Below are 19,314 nucleotides of genomic sequence, written 5' to 3'. Positions count from 1 at the left end.
TTCTTTTAAAATGCCACTATTAAAATGATGGTGAAGAAGATTAAAAAATATGATAAACCCACAACAATTCAGGGGACATCAACAAAGCAAATATTTACGAATAAAGCTTAAATAAAGGAAATCAAACACAAAAATATGTACAGAAGACTGATCTGCCCAGCAGACCCCATGGAACTTCTAGATTGAAAAAATCAGAAGTGACAGGTGGGATGGAAACCAACAGGACTGACTGAAGATTCAGACACAGATTATATGGCTCCCCGTGCCCACCCCTTCTCCCTCATCAACCACAAGGCAGCGAGGCATTCACTCCTTGATCAAAAATTTGACCAGAGAGGTTTTTTTCCTTAGGAAATAAAACACACTGACAGGAATGAACTAGTGTGGCCAGGGAATGAACTTTGGTGTCCCTGAGGAAAGTCCTCATTCTGGCAGCCCAAGTTCCCCAAGCTCTCATCTCCTTACTCCAAAGTGAAGCCAAGCTGAAGAAGCTGTTTCACCTCTCCGCACTCCCTGGGTGAAAGGGTCCTGAAACAGGACAGGCACCCACAGCAGAGAACAGAAAGTGGAGCCCAGATATTCTAACAAGTGTACAGAGCCTCAACCAAGCACTTGTCCTCTGTACCACAGCCATAATTCCTTAAAAGACAGACAAGTGAGATAGCCAGCCATTACTGCAAATACTATCAAATACAGTGAAAAGAAAAGAAAGAAGTCATACATACTAGGTGAGAGCACATGGACTATTTGGGCAGAACTTCCAGGCATTAGCAAGGTGCAAGAAAATGCGTAGAAATTTTGCAAGGCGGATACAGACGTGTATTTATATGAATACATACATACATACATACACATATGTATGTAATGTAAAGGAATGTGGTAGGCAAAGGACAAAAACCCACCTTAGAAGAAAAAATAACTCAGAATTTTGCCGCCTACTGCTTACCAAGAGACTGCAGACCAAGGGGGACAAAGCTAGAAACAGATCAATGTGTAAAGGGAATTTAGTTTGTGGTAAAGTCAGTGGAGTTTGGAGTTAGTAAATGATATGTGGAAAATAGTTATTCATATAGAAAAAAATAAAGTCAGATCCCTAAATTCATACAATGTGCAACAAATCATATGGCTTAAAAGGCTAAACATAAAATACGGTATGAAATCAAAGCTATGGAAACATATTTTTATAAACTTATTTATAGTCTTCTGATAAAATCAAAAAACTCAAAACATCCACGAGGGAACAAGATTGATGGATTTAGATATTCAAAATTTGTGAACAATGAAAGCATAATTATATTTAAAAGACTTTTTAAATAATTGATATAGCAGAAATGCTGAGATAGATGTAATAGTCAGCATCTGACATTCAGAATAGGATTTAGCCATAAGAAAAAAGCGTATCAAGAGACAGAATCTGGAGGCAGACCATGGCATCTGCACCTTAGAGCAGTCTTGTCCAGACAGGAGAAGCAGGGAAAGCTCACCCCTTTCAGTCCTGAGGGACTGTGGGAAGAGAAGCTGGACAACCAGGCACAGTGGACAGCTAGACAAAAGCCCTCAGAGGAGGTCATGCCAGGTCAATTCAGGGGAACACCAAGGGCAGAAGGGCTTGTTTCACCCTCCACAAGGGTCTTGGTGGAGATTTTTGTGCGGAGGTCCTGTGCTAACTTGGTGCCCAATAAGGTTAGGAGAGTGGGGGTGGTAATTAGCCAGGAAAGGAGCGTGTCTTGCTCCTGAGTCGAAAGCCATGGAGCCCAGGATAAGGAGGGTGAGTGAGCCCTGCCCCAAGCTCTGAGTGTTGGTCATCTAGGCCAGGGAGGGGGATAAATATGTGGCCAGTGCTCAGGGGGTCTGCAACCCAGCACGATGGAAGGAAGCCGAGGCAGTGGTGGGGCACTGCTCTAGTTCTCACTAAGCTGAGGTGAGATGAAACGTGGTGTCCCCAGCTGCAGGTGCCAGAGGCAGATGCTGACAGTGCACATGGGCCTGGATGCAGCCAGGGTCACTCAGTGCATACCACACCAGCCTTCTGCAGATGGCGCTCACTGTGCACATTCCTTAGGACCCTTCCACCGTGTCCTCTGTAGCCCATCTCCTCTCATATACCAAATCCCATCTTGGGAGAAGTAGGCGTGAGGATGGAGAGAGTGGTGGTGGGTTCAGATGAGACTGACTAAACAATTTTCTCCTAAAGTGAGTGTTACCTAAAACATAGTAAATCGTTAAACCAAACTAAGGGGTGTGTTGGCTTGACATTTAGTTAGTTGTCCCTTCTCTTTAGCAAGTGGGGCTCTTGAAGATGGTGGACAACGGACAAAATGAAAAATCCTGCATTGTCTGTGTGCATCAAAGGTTGTGATCTCTTTAAATTGGCAATAGACTAGGAAGAAGGTTTTTAAAAAATATATAGCAAAGAGTTAGTGTTCTTAATAAGAGAAAGACATTAACAGAAAAACTGGCAAAGGATTAGAAAAGGCAATTCACAGAAGATAATAAAATGGCCCATACCTACATGAAAAGATGTTTAATATGTCTTAAGCAACTATAAAGGAAAATGATGAGATTTTCTTTTTGCTCAGTACATTGGCAAAAAAGAAAGGGCTGGTAATCCTCTGGCATGTTTTCTAACATAAGTGTTTGCTAAGGTGTTTGGTACTTCAATTGAGCAGATGCCTCCTGATTAAAAATCGGCGTGAGTTCTGCTGAAGGTCGTCAGTGAAATCTAACAGAAAAGTCCTCCAAAGAAACCTCAGGGGGCCCAGAATCTAGTGGCAGCTCTGAAACAGATTTATGCAGTGACCTTAGGTTTAGACTTTCAGTCCCTTATTCTTATTCTCTGAAACTTGAGGAAGAGACCTACTTTTTCCATGTATCACTGAAATCTGATCAAGATTAATGGCCTCACAGAAAAGGCTTCCAGCACCTTGACAGATCAGGCACATTATTCAATGCTTAAATCTATATCTCTAGTAAAAAATCATTCTAAGTTATTTAATTTGGGAAAATTGCTTGCTTAAAACCATACAATTTTAGAACTGGGTGTTTAAAACTGATTTAACTCAGTGTTTTTCAAAATGTCCCTCAGACTGATAATGTTAACTCAGACTGAGGGAACTGGTTGAATCTTAGAGCGTACAGGTTTAGAAGCCACAGACAATACTAACTATATGCACAGAGTTATTATACTTGTCTCATGGGTGAACAATTCCTTTCTCTCACCTTAAGGCTGCACTTATGTTATTGAATTTGGGTAAACTGGCATTGAAACATTATAAAATGCTTTGTTGCACCAATTTTTAAGCTTTTACCATGTGACATGTTATTTTTCTGAAGTAAGCTAAGATCAAGATTTCTCAGGGTTCTTGCTGCCTTCTTAAGCAGCATTTAAGGGAGGATATGTTGTAATAGATGAAAAATAATCCAGATTGCAAGTCTTTTTTTTTCTTTTTAAAATTTAAACCAGGTACAACCTTGGTCCAAATTATGTCAGATACACTAAATTACACTAATCAGTATGGGTGTATCCCTGTAAGCATAATACTGTTAAAATAAACTAGATTAAAAAAGCAAAAATGTCTCAGCTCACCTAGACTCCATCTTGCGGGGTGGAGTTGTGCCCTATTCTTCTCAACAATAATACTAAACATAAAAGTACTTTCTATGTAAGACACTGAGGAGTGACTGGTGGTTACCATGGGGGAGGGGTTGGAATGGGTGGGTGGGAAGGGTGAGGGGGATACAGGGACACAAAAATTCTCAATCATAATATAAATTGGTCATGGGGATGGTAGTACAGCATGGTGAATGTAGCCAGTGATTCTGTAATATCTTCCTATGTTGACAGATAGTAACTGCACTAGCTGGGGTGAGGATTTAATAATATAAGTAATTGTTGAACCCCTCTATTATATACTTGAAACCAATGTAAGATTGTATATCAGCAAACTTCAATTAAAAAAAAAAACCAACAGTCTTTTGTATAATGAGGGCTACTCTAAGTCAGGTGTTACCCTTTATTCAGCTTATTTCACCCTCAAGATTCGACTTCTACTTTATAGATGAGAGAGCAGAGACCTGGAGAGGTTCTGTGATTTACCCAAGGTCCCCCATATGCTAGAGCCTACAAACTGAAGAACCACCTCCTACTTTGCCACTTCCTTCTTGAAACAGAGCAGCTACATTTTTATCTATTTTATGTATTGAGTTTCTTTTCTCATATTGTGGACTGCCTCCCACATAGCCTTTAGTTAACTAATTGAAATGCAGCTTGAACAGTGTTACTTCTCTGCTTGAAATCCTTCAAGACCTTCTCATCAACTAGGGCAGCGGTTCTCAAAGTGTAGTCTCCAGACCAGTATTATCAGCATTGCCTGGGAGCTGATAGAAATGCAGATTCTCAGGCCTCAACTCAGATCTACTGAATCAGAAACTGAGGGTGAGGTTTAAAAATCTGGGTGTAAATCAGCGCTGTGGATGATTCTGATGCTGAACACTTACGCTTGATCTTAGATGACATTTGACAAGGTTTATCTCTCCAGCTTTATCTTGCTTACTGTTCCCATTAAACTGCATTTTGTATCCATTAAATATACCACAGCTGCTTCTTGTCCAAGGACAGTGTCATCTGGTGGTTAATTCCAAGGATTCTGGAACCAGACTGCCTGCCTTGAATGTCACCTATGTCATTTACTAGTAATATAACCTCAGCCAAGTTTCCTAACCTGTATCTTAAGTTTCCCCTTACATAAAATGGTGATGAAGGTAATAATAGCATCTACTTCATTTGTTGTTGTGAGGATTAAATGAATCACTATAGGTAGAGCACTTAGAATAGTGTCCAGCACACAGTAGGTACTCTAGAAATACATTATTGCATTTGCTTACTGTATTATTTTCCTGTGGTTTTCATAACAAATCCCTACAAACTTGGAACCTTATAAACACAGGGTTTGTCTCACAGTTTTGGAGGCCAGAAGTTCAACATCAGTTTCCCTGGGCTGAAGTCAAGGTGTCAACACGGCATCCTCCCTCCAGAGGTTCTAGGGGAGAATCCATCCCTTGTCTCTTCCATCTTCTGGAGGCAGCCTGAATTCCTTGGCTTAGGGTCACATCGTGGCCTGCATTTTCACATCACCTCCTTCTCTTCCATGTCTGTAACCTCCCTCTGCCTCTCTCATAACGACCCCTGTGACTGGATTTAGACCCATTTAGATAATCTAGGATAATCCCCCCATGGTGAAATTCTTAATTTGGCCACATCCACAAAGATCTCTTTTTCTTATAACATATGCAGGTTCCAGGGATTAAGACTTGGCAGCTTTGGGTGGCCTTTATTCAGCCTAATACATCCGTACTGTCCTGTCTCCCTATAGTATCCTTTTCTCTGTTTCCTCCTCGTTAAGACTCTGTGCAGAGTTTGGTCCTTCAGGAAGCCATCCCTCACTTTAGTTCAGCCAAATTTAGTTTAGCTCCTCTGTACTCCCATAATGTCCTGAACATACCTCCTTGACTATCTTTAAAAAAAATAGGCTTTATTTTCTAGAGCAATTTTAGGTTTACAGAACAATTGTGTAGCAAGTATGAAGAGTTTCCATGTACACCGTCTCCTGCCCCATCTTTACTGTTTCCCTTATTATTATTATCTTGGTGTGGTACATTTGTTATAATTGATTAACCAATATCAATTCATTATTATTACTAAAAGCCCATTAGCATTCACTTTTTCTGTTGTACAGTTCTATGAGTTTTGACAAATGCATAATGTTCCGTATACATCTTACTTCATCATACAGAACAGTTACACTGTCCTAAAAATGTCCTGTTCATCCCTCTTTCCATCCTCCTGAATTCTTGGCAACCTCTGATCTTTTCACTGTCTCCATAGTTTGGCCTTTTCCAGAATGTTAAATAGTTGGAATTGTATAGCACGTAGCCTTTTCAGATTGGCTTCTTTGTTAGTAATATTCACTTAAAGCTCCTCCATGTGGCTTGCAAGTTCATTTCTTTCTGTTGCTGTATAATATTCCGTTTTTTGGATGTACCGCCATTCATTTATTCATTCACCTATCGAAAGACAACTTGGTGGCTTCCAAGTGTTGGCAATTTTGAATGAAGTTCTTAAAAACATGCATGTTCAGGTTTTTGTATGGACACAATTTTTCAGCTCCTTTGGGTAAATACCAAGGAGCTTGATTGCTATATCATGTCTAATAATAGTATGTTTAATTTTGTAAGAAACTGCCAAACTATCTTCCAAAGTGGTTGTACCATTTTGCATTCCCACTTGCAATGAGTGACAGTTCTTGTTGCTCCACATCCTTGTCAGCATTTGGTATTGCCAGTCATTCTGGCAGGTGTGTAGTATGATCTCATTTGTTAATTCCCTGATGACATGTGATGTAGAGCATCCTTCATATGCCTATTTGCCATCTGTATATTTTCTTTGTTGAAATGTCTGGTCAAATCTTTTGCCCATTTTTAAATTGGGTTGTTTGTCTTATTGTTAAGTTTAATAGTTCTTTGTATACTCCATATACAAGTCTTTCATGTGGTATGTGTTTTGCAACATATCTGATAAAGTCTTTCAGTCTGTGGCCTGTCTTTTCATCCTGTTAACAGTGTCTTTTGCAAAGCAGTTGTTGTTCATGTTAATGAAGTCCAATTCATCAATTTTTTCTCACCCATGGGTTCTGCTTTTGGTGCTGTATCTAAAAAACATTGCTAAACCTAAGGTCACTTAGCTCTATCTAGATTAAATATGTAAATATCTAGATATAAATAGATGCAGCTAGACTTATCATCTATCTTCTGGAAGTTCCATAGCTTTGCGTTTTACATTTAGGTCTATGATCCCTCCCAGTGATGTCACTGTCTTTTTTTTGTTGCTGTCTCCTGCTTCATTGTGTCTGTGAGTTTTCCTTGAGATTATGGGTATTTTACTTGTTCTAGTATTCTTAGTACTAAGTAGGCTTCAAAAAGTAAGTGAGGGAGTAACCTTTATCTTGCTCAGCAACTCAACTATTCTTAAAAGAAACATGACTGGTTGAGGCGTATGAGCCTGAAGAAAAGATGCAGAATGTTCTGGTTTGAACCGCTGCTTGCAGGCCCTCATGAACATGAAGCAGCTGTTTCCTCAGACCTCCAAGGACTTGCGTGGCGGTGCAGGAAGGTCTCTGAGTGTCAACAATGCTGTCTAGTTAAAAGACTACTAAGAATAGACGAGGCTTTTATTTTCATTGGAACTGGGTTTACCTCCAGGGGCATTCTACAGAAGAATGTCCTGTGGTAAGGGGTCAAGGTAGGGCTGGACAGGCAAAAGTTTAAGGTTATGCAGCCATTCTCCCATCAGTTCAGTGTGACTCACAGTTCCCTGAGTTAAATATTATTTTTCCATTTATATGCCTATGGATTTAACAATAAAAGCAAGCCTCTTAATCAGGGGAAGACTATGGAATACTCTTTTCTCCTGTAAAACAGAGAAATACCTATATTAACTCCGATTTCCTATTGCATGGAAAGATATAGGCAAAGAAAGAGAAGTTGTTCAGATTTTATTGGTACAGTGATCAAACGATATAGTTTTTCTGTGCAATCTCAATTGCAAATAAATGTGATTTAACTTACACCTTTAAAAAGTTTTATCTAAGGAAATTCACAAATTGGGAAAATCCCTTGTTGGTCTGTCTTGGAAGGTGTCCCTGGGACATTCCCCTTCTGGAGCCTGAGGCCCACCGAGCAAACACCACTTCGGTTACAGATTCTCCTCTGAAGTATTAGAGCCTCAGCCTTAAATTTAAGTTGGCCGCTAGCATTTAATGATAATGCAGTAGTTTTTGTCTCATACACTGTGCTGTTTGTAATGAAAACATGTAGCTGTTCTTTCAGGTATATGTTTTTAAAGGATTGGTAGGTTATTTGTGTTTGGTGGGCTGTCTGACCATCTACTGAAAGCCAAAACCGCTTCAGCAGACCCTTAATAGGGGATGTCTGAAGGTCACGGTGGCACAGGGTAGTGCCTTGGGACCCCAGGAATGTGGAGCAGGTTCACTCTGACCCCCAGGCCTTTAACTTCTTAATCAGAAAGAGGAAAACAGCTGTCAGGCCTTCAAGGCCCTCAGAACGCAGACATTGGTTTTCTTGATAACTAATTCCATTTCTTAATTTGCTATCTGTCTTAATAGTATTGAAACTTTGAGCCTTGTTCAAACCTCTTTGGTGGAGAGATGACTATTAGCTCTTGTAATAGCCATTAGGAGGGCCTACAGGAGGGACACACATTACAAATTTTTGCTTCCCCCATCATCTTTTCTTGAAGCCCAAAAGGAAGCTAAATGAAAAATTATGAATTGTTAATCAGCTTTCTGGTAACTTCTAATAAGTCTTTAAAGTCCAAGCCAAGACAGCTTGCCAGGTGGGGCCGGCAGCAGCATGCATGTGCTTCATGGACTTAAGTAACCGATTAGCTGGGTTTTTCTTTGTATATATGGGCAGCTGGGAGGGTGAGTCTCAAAGAACATGTTTATAATTTCCTGCAGCTCAGATTAGGTTGTGATCTTAATAGTCTTTAGATACAGAAAGAAATTGTGAGCACAGAGTTCAACAGATGTTCAAGGAAAACGTTACAAATATTTAAAAATCATCCACCATGTGCTGCATACAAAAAGGAACATTATTTCTATCAATGGAAGATCTTAGGATGTAGGATAAAATGTCGGTAGACATTGAATTCTCATTTTCATAGATTCCTTAGTTATAAAGCTTTACACACACACATCTGCACACACCCCTTCCCATGCACAGCTTGTAGCTCATTTGGGAAAGCCAGGCATCCCCGCTGAAGAGCATGGCAGCTTCAGATTCTGTGATGTGGGCAGGGTGTTCCCAGGAGCTTTCCATCCTCAAGGCGTTCTTGTAAAGCTTGAGTGCCTAGATGAGACCTCCCTGCTTGCCACATATCTCCCTAAGCAGTCAGTGTTCAATGATGTTGGGACATATTTGATCGTGGGTTAAGGTCTTGAGACTGCTTGAAGCCTGACCCTAGCGTCCAGGTTATCATACATGAAACCACTTAGCCGGAGGCGAACCATGGAGACTGCAGCATTAGCAATCACTGCCACTTCCCTCCCAGACACTGGGCCGAGCCCAGGATGCTTGGGGTCTGGTTTCACCCTGGTCTGGATAGAGGAATAATTAGTGCAGGAGGAGCAGAATCTGAGATGAGGTGGAGTTAACAGAAATGGCACCCCATTGCACGGCTTTTGGTTTCAAAGATCTGAGTTGGTGAAAATTGCCCTGCCCTTCCTATGGAGGGACCCCCCTAAAGGAGAGTTGATGGCATACAGGGAAGTGGTAAGGACAGAGAATACGATCATTTTTTGTTTCTGTTCGACCTCAGTTTTTGACAAAGATGTAGAAAATCACCTGAAAGGAATTCTTTAGGTCTCTGTGGATTTCAACTATTTCATGTAGCCACAGCTATGTGCCATATTACCAGGCATAATCAAGAGTTAGCTAGCTTTCAGGGAAATGAGAAGTCTGTGATTTAATGACTGACAGTAATTTGGGCTGAGAAGCAAGGTGATTATTGTCCAAGAAGCACTGAAGTGCTGAGAAGCCTCCCAGTATGCTGCTTGATGGATGAGAAAGATGCTGACTTTATTGCTTCCATCATTTAATCTAGATCCTTCCAGAAAACAATTTTCTCTATTGGAAAATGACATTGAAATCTGTTGCTTTGCACATGCACATACACGTAGTGGAAATAAAAGTTTTAGAAGAAATACTCTTTAGGAATAATGTCTTGGGGAATTTTCCCTGTTGCATTAAAAATAAAATCCATTTGCAATACACTGAATTGCTTGACTACTGGGTCATAATTTGCAGTTCGGAATCTAATAATGGAGAGGGTGTTCGAGATAAAGATACCACTTTGGTGGTGAGGCAGCTCATCCCAAGGCTGGCTGCAACCATAATTTGAATAGCCAGGGCAGACTGTTCAGTTAGGTCAGGTTGGTAGTACATGTAGACAGGTGGGTCAAGGTGTCTCAGTTTTGTCTAGCCTGTGGGGAGATATATCTGTTTTGGAATAGTATCTTATCTACCTGCATAAGGGGCCTGGGGAGGCCCAAGATTTACCACAGAGGTTCCAAGTTCATGCAATTATATTATTTTAAGCAAACAAACAAACAATCTGTAAAGATGAGCTGTCGAGGGCTAGGTATGTGCTGGGGAGGAGAGGACTCAGTTCCTAGTATTCCCTACTGCAGTGCAAATCAGAACCCAGGCTGAAGCTCTGTAGTTTGGTGGGTTCTCAGAATCACACATCACAGGCCCCTTTGAGAATTGAATGCCCTGGTTCACACAGTATGGCCCCTCATCACCAGTGTTACCCAGCAACTCGTTAGAAACAGAAAATGTTGGGCCCCACCTCAGATCTTCTACTGAGTCAGAAATTCTGGAGGTGGGGCTCAGTCATCTGTGTTTTATTAAGTCCCTCAGCTGATTTTGATGAAAGCTCAACTGGCGAACCACTGACTTCATTGAGTGGACACTTTTATCAGAAAAAATGTATATATGCACATGATATTTTTCATCTAATTTCAAATCTTTGTAGCATTTGGAGGTCCTTAGATCCTAAATTAATAGGAAGAAAGAAAAATCTAGACAGTTCAGTGAAAATACAGGTGTGTGACCAAAGAGTGCATGTGGGATCCCCAGCTGCAGGAAGACAAAATTGATTCCAGGTGCCCTTTCGGGTGGATAGGGACACAGGAAGTCCCTGTTGGGTGGCTGAGGAAGGACTGGCTCACCGGTCAGTGGGGAATCCGCCTGCAGGTGTTGGACCTCAGTTACTTGCACCTGTCCAAAGGGACTAGGGAAAGCAAAATGAAGCTTCAGGAACGGGGCTATCACCATAAATACAAGCACAGACCTAATGACCTAGGTATGAGGATTATGAACATCTTATTAAGGATATACTATGCAAACATACGTCCCAGAATTTCCAGAATGATTCTGATTTCATGGACTTTGTATTTTTAATAAAAATAAATCTTTTAAAGTATAAGTAAACATTGTTTCATCTTTATATCTCATATCTTGGTTTCTGTTTCAGACTAAGTAATCACCCCATCTATTTGGCTGAATGGATGCAGTTTAAAGAGAGCTCTGGCCACCATCATGGGTTCAGAAGTAAAAAAAAAAGAAGGGGGGCAGTACAGTCATTTAGCATCTACTGTAATTTTCATGACAAACCACCTTTTTAAAAAAATCAAAATGACACATAAAATAAAATGAACCATTTTAAGGTGAACAATTCAGTGGCATTAGTCCATTCACAATGTTGTATAACCACTACTTCTAATTTCGAAACATTTTCCTCATTCCAAAATAAGAGCCTGTACCCGTTAATTCTGTGGTTTCACTTCCCATGGCCTCCTCCCAGCCCCTGGAAACCGCCAGTCCGCGTTTTGTCTACCTATGCTAGATATTTCACTTAAGGGGAACCGCGTAATATATGACATTTGTGTCTGACTTCTTCCATGTGGCATAATGTTTTCAAGGTGCACCCTTGTTGTGGCATACATCAGTTCTTCATTCCTTCTTATGGCTGAATAACGTTCCATTGTATGGATATAGTACATTTTGTTTATCCGTTCCTCCGCTGAGGAACATTTTCCGTGTTTCAACCTTTTGTCTATTGTGAACAGTGCTGCAAGTGTCCAGTCATGTATATGCAAATTACTTCTTTTCTTCTTCGAACCCCCTCAAATATGATGATTGGAGATACTTCACCTGGCTTCATTCCTATATCTTCTTCTGCTTAACCTCTTCAGATTCATTCTCATGTCAGGTTCCAGCTTGGCACATCCCTGAGTGCGAAGTAGGGCACTGGGTGCATGACCTGTGGGTGCACCGTTGTATGTCGTTGTGTGTATGTTTAGTAGTCTTGCCCAATAAGTTGGTAGTGACCCTGCAGACAGCCAAAAAATGTGGAGAGATGATTTCTACACCGTGGCCAGTTATATGGATTCTCGCTTGGAGAATTTCCATGATTGGAAATGATTTGTTCAAAGCCTGGAAGATGTCACCTCTCTGTGGTGACACGCCAGGTCGCCTGCCCTTCAGTCTTTGCACAGCCAGAGCTACTTCACCCCAGCACAGTTCTCTGCCGAATGTCCCACTCTGTGTAAACCTAGGAGCCAGTCCTGCTCTTGTTAAGTCCTGCAGGGCACTAAGGCTTCTCCCCTGCACCAATCCTTTGGGTGGGTCCTGCTCTGGACACCTAATGCCAGCATATCCCATCTCCATTATCACACTTCTTTTTTTATTGAAGGGTAGTTGACACACAGTATTACATTAGTTTCAGGTGTACAACACAGTGATTCAACATTTATATACATGATAATTCTAGGTACCAGCTATCACCATACCAAGCTGTTACAATATTTTGACTATATTCCTTATGCTATACATTACATCCCGGTTACTTATTTATTTTACAATTGGAAGTGTGTATATATATATATATGTATATATACATATATATATATATATATATATAGTATGTGTGTGTGTGTGTGTGTGTGTGTGTGTGTGTGTGTGTGAGGGCATCTCTCATATTTATTGATCAAATGGTTGTTGACAACAATAAAATTCTATATAGGGGGGTCAATGCTCAATGCACAATCATTAATCCACCCCAAGCCTAATTTTCGTCAGTCTCCAATCTTTTGAAGCTTAACGAACAAGTTCTTACATGGAGAACAAATTCTTACATAGTGAATAAGTTACATGGTGAACATTACAGGGGCAGTCATCACAGAAGCTTTCGGTTTTGCTCATGCATTATGAACTCATTATCACACTTCTTATTGGCACAATACTTTATTCTCTGGGCTATAGTTATCTTAAATTATTCCCATCACCATGACCCCCATCATTAATGCAAAGTGGGGATCCTGACTTCTACTGTTCAGTGTGGTTACAGGAATTCAGTAAGATACACAGAGTACCCAGTGCAGTTCCTGGCATGTGGATGGCTCGCATTAAATGAAAGCAATTGTGTTAATAATCAGTCTCCCTGCCCTTTACGTCTTACTGAATCACTGTGAAGCTGGCCCCTTGTTTGGCCCTGTCATTTTCCTTTCCTACCAATTGTTCTTTGCTTACATGCTTGATTTTGGCTTCATTCCTTTTCCGACAGCTGGACATGTCCCCACGTGTACATTCCATTTAGGTCCTTTGTGTCCTTGCCAAGCACAGGCCTCTCCTGAATGGGAAGCCCCATTGCCTTCTGACCTCTCAGCTTAGAATGATCTGCTTTGCAAACATGGCTCTTGAAGGAACAAAGAGCTCCTCTGGCACATCCAGCTACTTCTTATTTGAAAGGTTAAAAACTTAGAGTAAGCCAGCTCTTGGGTTGAATGCCTTCTCGTTATCACTTGGAAGTAAATAGCTCTCTTATGGGGACAGTCTCACCTACCACGTGAAACGAGCTATTTGCTCAATCATATCTGTGACAAGTCTGCCTTTCACAAAGGCAATCTGAGGACAGATCAAAAGGGATGACATTTCACTTGGCATCTTTTATCAAGAGTAGGAAATGATTTCCGTAGTTGTGTTGAGGATGGAAATGGGCCTTATGATCAATATAAGCAGAGCTGTGTTTTGTCATTCTTGTGAATAACTAATCAAAGCTGACACAAAAGTAGATCAAGCTTTTATTCTCTCTCAATGACATGGGAAGGAACTGGAATGGAATGACTTTTTAAGTGGCTGCCACAAAGTCTCCCAGGCCAAAGATTTGGGGTAATAACAGATGATAATAATATAGGGTAGCAATTAAAATAATAATTTGAGTCCTTTCTGTTCACAAACAGTCTGAGTTTTGTCTGCCTATGCTAGATATTGCATTTCATCCTCACATGCCCAAGGGTAGCACAGCCCACACTTGCTCCTGAACCAGCAACAGCATGTGTGTGAACGTGGGCCTGCACATAGCTAATGCTTAGTCCGCAGCAGTGAGCGGTGTGTGTGTGTGTGTGTGTGTGTGTGTGCATCTGTGGAGACAGAGAGGAGGGAGAGGGAAAACAAATAGCATAAGCTCAACAGAGAATGAATTTTCATGGGAAAAAGACAATGCACTCAGCATACTTTGAAGAGCTATTACTACGAGCTCCTTGTTAGAGTGCAAGAGAAAAAGAGTAAAGTAGGGTGGGCAGAGGGTGATGAAGGATCTGTTGCTAATTAAAATGCACCCCGTGGACTGCCTACTGCACAGTATTTCTATCAGGCCAGTCTTTTTATTTGTAACAGACACTTCCTCCATTGTCGTCATGAGGTCTAAAGCTGCTCGGAACAGAGTCATTCTCCAGCGCTGTGGTGCCACCGAATCTCTGCCTTTCCTCCCACCCTCAGACTCTTTCTCAGAAACCTTCCTCTTTACCCCCACTTTGAGTTAGATGTGGATTCAAATCCGGACCCCAGCCAGCTGCTGGGCCCCTGTGAACCTCAGTGTCATCAGCTGGGACTTGGAGCCCATACCTGGCCTCTAAAGTTACTGGGAGATGCATAAATAAGAAGCACAGTGCTTTGCACATAAGATGAGTTCCATAAACGTGCATTTCCTCTCTGCCTCCACCCAGTCTTCCTTCCTACATTCTGCTGTCAGTTAGGTGACCCTTCTGTAAAGACCAGTGGGCACAGAGACACCAGCATGCTGTCACCAGCATGCTACCTCCATCCTGGCACTTGCTGGCTCCCTAGTCACCTGGGAGAAGTGAGCTGGGCACAGAGGCACACTGCCCAGGCAACGGAAGGTGCTCTCAGAGGGAAGAAAGTGGTCCATCTCTTACTTATGTCCTACCCTAATTTGGCCTCACACTAAGTTTAAAAATCTGCTTCCCACCATTCCCACCATATGCTTTGACTCTCCCAGACCATTTTTCTGACCCAGGAACAGATGCACCCCCCGCCCCACCACCTGGCTGCTCCTCTCTCCCCAGCCCCACACTTTTGCTCTTGCAGTTCCTCCGCGCGGAGCTCTGTCCTCTCTTCTCCTGTGAAAGCCCACAGCTCCTCCAAAGGCACCATTCCCAAGAAGCTTGTCTGTCCCTTGGCCACTCGTCCTGCTGTTACTCTCCATGCCCCAATCCCACCATGACCGACCCAGGAAACCAAATCCATGTGATTTCATTTCCCCTGAGTCCTTTAATGGGATGTTTGGTGTCTCCCATGCAACAGTCAGTCTGTATTTCTGTCCTACCTCCTCAGGAAGTCGTCCAGGCAGGACTCTGTGCTTCGGTTACCTGTCTAGATGGGGCGGTCAGTTCTGAGGTTGGAGACGATATCCTTCTTATCTTTGAACATCCCTCTGGGACCCTACTGACCCTTCCCTGTAGGTGCTAAAATATTGCAAAAGGCAGCAATGGGGAAATATGCCATGTTTATCTGAGGTGTGGTGGAGAGATTCACACAGAGTCAGTGTCGTTTTTTGACAGTCTCCTGAGAGACGGGCCACGATGTGCATGTCTGTTACCAGCAATTGCCCCTAGAACAGAAGCATCATCACTGTTCTAAAGATACATGCTGCTGGGCCCTACAAGTCCCTTTGGTGTGCACAGGTGGTTCCAAGGTGCACAGGTATGAGGACCTGCCATGCACTTGTTCCTTCCTCATACCTTCTCTGGGCCGGATCAGGTAATTTTTCTGGAGAAAAGCCTTAGGTTAACACAAGCGATGTAGCGAGCCACCAGTGCCCCCTTTCTCCTTTATTTGAATAATCATCTGTATACCCTATACCACTCTCCCAGCTGTGTGTACATGACAAACAAATGAAGCAGCTCCCACCCGCTCAAATGTTTTCTCTTCCGTAACGTAATATCCTTTTTTAGTTTCCTCAACCATAAAAACCCCTTTTCAAGTACAATTTTCTCTGCTGTTTACATCTTTGTGCGTCTCAGAGAAAGAAAAAGTAAAGGTTCACTTCAGTAAGTAAACCGTGGTTTTAAAAATGTTCTCAGCATCTCACTTTTCAAAAAATGAGATGATCAACACACACCGAAAAGAAAAGAGCTTAAAGCCATTGCAGTGCCCTTCTGATTGCTTTGAACCCCATCCCTCCCTGTCAAACAATACCAACAAGTGAGTGTCCAGAACTCTCGGCCGGGGGGCTTTCTGAAGAGCAGCCTTGCCGCCAGCGGAGGGCAGCCAAAACCTTCCGCAGACTGGATGTGCAGCATTTTCTGCAGACGTTGCAACGACCCAGCCAGCAGGCAGCAGGAAAACGCACCGGGCTTACTCTCGGGCAGTGCTAGGACAGATGGCTTTTTTGTTTCTATATTTACTGTTATTGAAACAAAAACAAGTCAACCAAAGAGTGAACACCTCTTCATCGACCCAGCAGTGGCCCTCTTCCTCTGTTCTTCTCACGATTGAGCTATTCCAGTTGGGGAACCGCTGTGGGTGGAGAAGAAAAGATTCTGTCTCCACGTTTCCATCTTTTTCCTGAACTCAGTGAGGTCTAGTTTTTGCTTCCAACCTTTCAACTGAAATTACTTCTTCCAAAGGTTGCCAGTAACTAGGGTGGCCAGATAGGGACACTTTTGAAAGTGAAAGGACATGGACACTAGGACAACTGACAGAAACACAAACTGTCTGCATTAACAACCTCCCCTCCGAGGATTCCAAACCCCTCCTCCCAGCACCTTCCTGACCTTCCACAGCATCTGATACTGTCTCTTGCCCTTCTTTTTGGAACTGTGTTCCACCCATCTCCTGAACTACAACTCTGCCCTGTTCAAAAGCCAGCTCAGATCTTCTTTGCTGCTTCCTCTTTCCTTCACTGAGCAGAAAGGTTCCCAGCCTGACTGCCTGACTCCTCTGCCTCTCTCTCCCACCCGCGGAGACCTCCTTCATGCCCATGACTGCAGCTCTCGCCCCATCACGATTCCCATGAGTGTCTTTACACCTGATACATAATTTGAAGGTGGTTCTCTTTTTCAAGCTTCCTTCTAGATATTTGTTTACCCTTGACTATTCCACTGTCATTGCAGATTCTACTAGGCACACCCTGACTCACCGTTCACAGTGTACTCTACGTGAATTATGTTCCCAGGGCTTGTGCAATGACGCAGTGTGCAACCAAGCTACAGGGCAATTCTACAGCAGCGATCGGCATCCAGAGATTATCTTCCCACCTCTCTCACTTCTACCCCTGCCTTGTCTCTCAGTGGCCCATCATTCATCCTGTTACCCAGGCTTGAGATTCAGCATCCCGTTAACTCTGTTCCTTTTACCGGTAATTGTCTCCTATCTGATCTGGAACATAATCCTATCAATTCTTTCTCTATGATACTGCTTGAATCTCCCCCTTCCCTTTGATTCCTACTGCCTCCATCACAATTTAGGTTCAGAGAAGAAACAATTCCAAAGCCAGGCAGGAGGGTCTCACCAATGCCCCCTGCTCCAGAGAGGAGGTGGTGAACGCTTGGCGAGTCCAGGGGGCTCACTGGCCATCGGGGTTCATTGGCAACCTCCGGGTCTGCTCCTTCAGTAGGGGGGTGACTGGGGAAGGTCGTTGCAGGACCAGGTCATCTCCTGGGACCCTGGGATTCCCATGTGCTCCTCAGCCATCTGTTGGTATCCCTTGTTCTTCCAGGTCCTGCTCCCATCCTCAGGCCTGGTCTGAGGGATCTTTCTTGTCTGAGCTGTGGAGACTGTATCACCTGCCATTGTTATGTGACTATTTCCTTTGACTATATTTAGTTTTCCCCAAAACTATACTGTGGGCTCCTGGATGGAGGGGAGGGTGTAGGACCATGTCTTCATTTATTCAGAATCCCCCACATTTCCTAACATGCCAGGTGGCCATCAGTTATTGTTAAACAGGGCTGGCTACCTAGTGTACGGGGCCCAGTACAAAATGAAAATGCAGGGCTCTTTCAAAAAGCAAGATAAAAGCCTTTCCTTTCTTCCAAAGTCTCTCTTGATCTGTCTTCATCTGGTTTCTCTGTTTGTATGTTTATTTCATTTTTACTTTCCTGTTTTTGTTTTTTTTAGAAGAATTTTCTATTAATATCATGTTGCCTTGGGCACGGGATTCTCACGGGGTGAGTACAGACCTTCATAGGTGCCAGGTCTGCCCTGATTCTCAGGCCCAGATCTCTGCCAGCCAAGAGCCCAGTGGGCACAGAGTGGTGAGGCCCACGGGGCTTGGGGCACCAGGGATGGGAGCAGGAGGTACGAAAGGTGGGGGTCTCACATGAGCCAATCTTCAAGCTTGTCCCACAGGACAAATTCAAAGATAAAATTATTAAGAACTTTAGGGCAACAGCAGAGTATTAGGCCTCAGGCAAGGACCCTGTGTGACTGCCCTGATCATGTGCCGATGAAGCCAGTCCTGATGGTAAGTGACTGAATGAAGGTAGTGAAGTATAGCCCATTCTTTCAAACACCAGTAAAAGGACAGGGGAAATAGCATAAAAGAGAGAAAGGGGTGGGGAAAGCGAAGGTGTTTTTAGGGTCTGGGATTAGAGTGAGAGGCCTTGACAGGAGGGCTGCTTGGAAAGGCTGGTCCCAGAGCAGGCGAAATGGCCCAGGGTGGGGGCACCGGGGAAGGGCCCAGGTTCAGAGCAGAGGAGTCCCATCACTTGGCCAAGGCTGGAGAACAGAGAGGAGGGGCACAGGAGCACAGCATTCAGAGCTATGGGCCTTCGTCATGGGTATGGTATGGAAATCGGTAGAAGGATGGAAAACTCAGTGAGATGCTATTTTCTCTCTTTGTCTATGGATTCAACAATTATTATAAGAACTCTTACATGCAAGACACTGAATTAGTTATTGTGGGAAGTGAATCAGACTCTGTCAGAGTGTCCTGAAAAAGCTTCTGGTTACAGAGAAGAGTGCACACACACACACACACACACACACAATTTAGGGCAGAATGTGATAAATGACTTGGAAAACCATTTTTCTTTTTCTTTTTAAAAAAATTAATAGCATTTATCCCCATCACTGATGTGGCCCATCCTCCTCTTCCCTCCCCTATGGCAACTGCTATCTGATTCTCTGTGTTTTTGAGTCCATTTCTGTTTTGTTTGCTTGTTTGCTCATTTGTTTTGTTTTTTAGATTCCACATATAAGTGATATCATGTGGTGTTTGTCTTTCTCTACCTGGCTTATTTCACTGAGTGTGATACCCTCTAGGTCCATCCATGTTGTCATGAATGGCAGGATTTCTTTTTTTTTATGGCTGAATAATATTCCATATTATTCAGTGTATATGTATGTACCACATCTTTATTATCTATTCAT

Source organism: Manis pentadactyla, chromosome 16 (assembly GCF_030020395.1).
Source record: "Manis pentadactyla isolate mManPen7 chromosome 16, mManPen7.hap1, whole genome shotgun sequence".
NCBI classification, from domain to species: Eukaryota; Metazoa; Chordata; class Mammalia; order Pholidota; family Manidae; genus Manis; species Manis pentadactyla.
The sequence above is the reverse complement of the archived record's forward strand: the minus strand, read 5'-3'. Positions refer to the sequence as shown.